This window comes from Bombus impatiens, unplaced genomic scaffold (assembly GCF_000188095.3).
Source record: "Bombus impatiens unplaced genomic scaffold, BIMP_2.2 scf_1259, whole genome shotgun sequence".
NCBI lineage: Eukaryota > Metazoa > Arthropoda > Insecta > Hymenoptera > Apidae > Bombus > Bombus impatiens.
This window is the reverse complement of record NT_177678.1, coordinates 2886-7026: the sequence shown is the minus strand read 5'-3', so window position 1 is coordinate 7026 and position 4141 is coordinate 2886.

The window sequence follows — 4141 nt, the reverse complement described above, 5'->3', positions numbered from 1 at the left end:
TACTCATCCCTGCGAGTAGTAGGCCAGGTCATGACCAATCGACACCGAGGTTCGTTACCCTCACCTTTCCTAACGAAAGTGGGAACAACGAATCCGCTTTCTTTAGTCACAGGGGCACACCCACACCGAACTTTCATCCGTATTAGCAAAAGAACGACAGTCACTCAAAATCCGTATTAGCAAAAGAGCGACAGTCACTCAACAAACTAAAGCCTAACGTGGCAGTCCACACATAGCGCGAGAGTGGCATACTTTACGCAGACCTTTGTCGGTTCTCGTTGTTGTCGAACATACATTACCTCTCCGAAATATCTTATAGTGCTACGTCCACTAATACATTAACTTTCACTATAAGAGCCCTGCTCTATCGCACATATCTATATCTCTATGTTCGTCAGTGTAATCTAAGCGTTGGAAATACATAATTTATAATTCTGTGAATCACAGTGTTATACCAACTCAATCATCCCTTATTATCTCAACGGAAGTCAGGGGATCGATCAATTCGTGGTGTCGATTGTTACAATCGTAACGGGGATTTACGACCCCCGTTGACGTCTCTCTTAGCGACAACGTCTCCCCGCGATTGGTCGAAATTACAGACCGTTTCGCGGGGAGACGCAATCGCGAAGAAGCGAGCCAACGAGAGTCGTAAATTCTCGTTACGATTTGATAATCGACGTCACGAGTCGATCGATCCCCTATTTCGGTTAGGATAATAGAGGTGGTTGAACAACTTTGTAGCAACAAATTAAATTAATATCTGGTCAATAAACGGAGAACCAGTCAAGAGGTAATGACTGATCTAAGGATGAAAAACCAGTGAAGTTCGGTGACGACGCTGTCGCAGAGGAAACTCGATATCTTGTGATGAAACCGACCGTAAGACTTTGTCGATAACCAGAAATGTTAGTTCTACCGTATAGTCACTAATTCGTGACTGAACCTTCGCTCGAGTCAGTTGACTGATTTGAAATTTCATTTGATTGGCGCCACATAATGGTATGTCTACACTTTGTCAGGTTAGCCCTAGAGGCTCACGTTTTCCCGGTTAAAAGATGTGCTGGAACTCCTTTCGTGTATGCTTGCGTGTCATGCATGCATCCTCCGTGCAATCATAAACATATCTGGCTATGTTAGTGTTGAGATATGTATAATTTTCTGTGCTGGACTAGGTTAAATACGTAGTAGAGATACTTGTATGTGAATATCAGTGTGTGAAAGTATGTGTGTCCGAAGCGTCTCGAAAACAAATGAATGTAAACTCTTCAGTCGGTTAAGATCCGTCGAAGAGTCGGTTAAGAGTCGTCGAAGAGTGGGTTTACAGTCGGGTGTAGAAGAAAGTGCTGAGACGCGTGCAAGTATGTATCGATGAATATATAAGGAATCGTCCATGAATTAAATATATCATTGTTTTAATATTAATCCTCAGTATAAATTTAGTGTTCCTATAACATTATTTCGGCTTCAAAGATCCACAATTCTCAACAGTTAGAAATGACGATAATCGCAAAGCACTACACATCCTCTATATCCTTGACGAAATCAAACGATTTTCTAACAAATACAAAAGCAGAGTAAAAAATCTCATGTAACTCCGGCAGTGATAAATTGTTACACCTGTACAATTACAAAAATGAAACGAAAACATTCTTTAGATTTCATACACTTTTTACAATATAATTTTACTCTCATCATATAAACAATACTACTGTAAGTATCAACATTCATATGACTTTTGGAGTACTTGTCGCTTAAGGTACCTAAAACACACGACACTCTATAACTATTTGTAAATATTATGTAAATAATAAATACATATAAATATTAAATTAGTAAAAAAATTAAATAGCATATTGGATATATTGCAATCTTTTTGAAGGCAAAGCAAAATTTAAAATTCGACACTGACATGAAAAATAACGCCGCTTATGATTTGATATCAGTAAAGTAAACCTGGCTATCAATGGGTTGTAAGGAAAAATATGAAACTTTAAAGTTATCACACTCTATTTTTACTTACAATTGCATCACACCCGTAATTGCAACGACTGTATCAGGAGTTAGCCACAAAATTGACGTGTCACATACGTAACTGCACGAATCTGTACATTATTAATACTTAAGCACTAATAGAAGAATTAAAAGAATTAGACCTTTTAACAGAAGAAAATTTTTATTTTTTCATCGCCTCGGAAAAGGTTGCAATATGCTTAATATGCTATTTAATAAAGAAATATGTTTTCTTAAGCGTTGTTACGTATTTGTATAAATGAAATGCACAGTCTTTTACACACTGGAAATGCGATGACTAAGAGCAGTTTCAAAGTAATGCCGAATAGGATTTATGCCTACTCGCAAATTCTATAAGGTTAACGGTTTAATCGAAAGAGAACTTAAATATATCTTACTATACGAGTTCTTAATGAATGCGACCTGAGGTTACAAAGTTACACATTCAGTGTTCAATTAAAATAAAATCCCAAAATTCTACGATAAGGATAGATTAAGAATTTATTTTATGTATATGGAAAAATTCATCCTTCAAGATTTCCGAGGAGGAGATGTCTATCACGAGCAATCGCAGATATGCCACTTTATTGCTTAGATAAATGTTTAGAATAAAGATGTTTCTTATATGCTCTTCAAGGAATGTGTAGGTGAAGACCGGATGTTCTCAGTTCACTTCCAAAATTTTTATATACCTTGCCGATACAATCTTCGTTTTCATCAATATTAATGCGTGTAACCCATCTTACGATCTAGTGTTAGAAATTCTTCCCTTAAGTGCATCCTTACCCTGTGGAAAGGCCACAGTATAAAAGGGTTCTCATATGTGACCTAAAACACAATTAGTTCCTCATTTTTTGCGTATACACGGACTGTTATGTAAAATCGACTTAGTAAACTCTCTAACGCTGTCAAAATCCAGTATAATTTTAACTGACTGTTTTAATAAAATATTATAAAAGAAAATGTCGGTGTTATCTCAATGACAAGATAAATAAAGCATGGCGATTATTTTAAAGAACGAATCTTGATTTGCGATCTGTTTATCTCATTAATTCTTTTCAACAGCGTGAAATCATTACCGTACAGCGACCTCCATGAAACTATTTAACTTTCATGGATTGTTTTTCTTTTTTTAATTTTAGGTAATCAAAAATGTTGAAGTTAAGTAAAGCGATAATACATAATTTAATCTCACTTGTGGTGACTATAGTGTTGCAATGTTTTAGTGCTTGTTTTAAAGTTGTTGACTAATTCTTCAACATATGCTGTAAATAAAAATTTCCAAATATAATATATTAACATTTTAGTCTTTTGAATAGATTTTTTCTCATTATAAATGTATTTCCAACACGATTTGCACGTGATGATTTCAATGACCTGTATGAATACGATTGCAATACCCTTTTTGGAAAATTTAATCATTTGTGGGTTCGATGTACTAATATTTAAATGATGACACTAATTTGTTCGGTACAATGTATGTAGTTCATAATGTGTAAAGCAAATGCACATTATTACACATAAAATATTATATCGCGCACTTTTGAAAGGACTTTAAATAGGTGTTTTATATTTCATTTAATTTATAGTAAACCGACCAAACATATTTAGAGGAAAACAGAAAAAGTGATTCGTCGTTACATAATATGTGACCTTATCATATCAACCATGACTCGAGAAATCAATAAATTTTATTTGTTGTATCACTGTACTTACTTCTGATCGAGTACATATATCTCAATTTCTTCTGCAACAAGCTTTCTTTAAATGACGACATAGGAAAAGGCCGCCTCATATCTCTTCACGTACTTAAATGACATCAATGAGACCTGCCATAAAAGAAATTTTGCTGCATTTATAAAAATTTGACGCATTTAAACTGACACATTTTTCTTATGTAACTGAATAGGTAACCTAATGTACATACGTAACATTGCAACATTCCTTTTTGAAGTTATTACGTTTATAATCTAATCCTACGGCGGGTTCTACTGACTATTGTCCATCTAACAAGACGAGGTAGCAAATAACAAAACGTTCACGTGTGGCTACCAATCGATTTTCACTTGTCGATATTCAGGGACGAACTGGTACCTTCATTCTATAGTTCTTTCTAGTAGGTAATTAA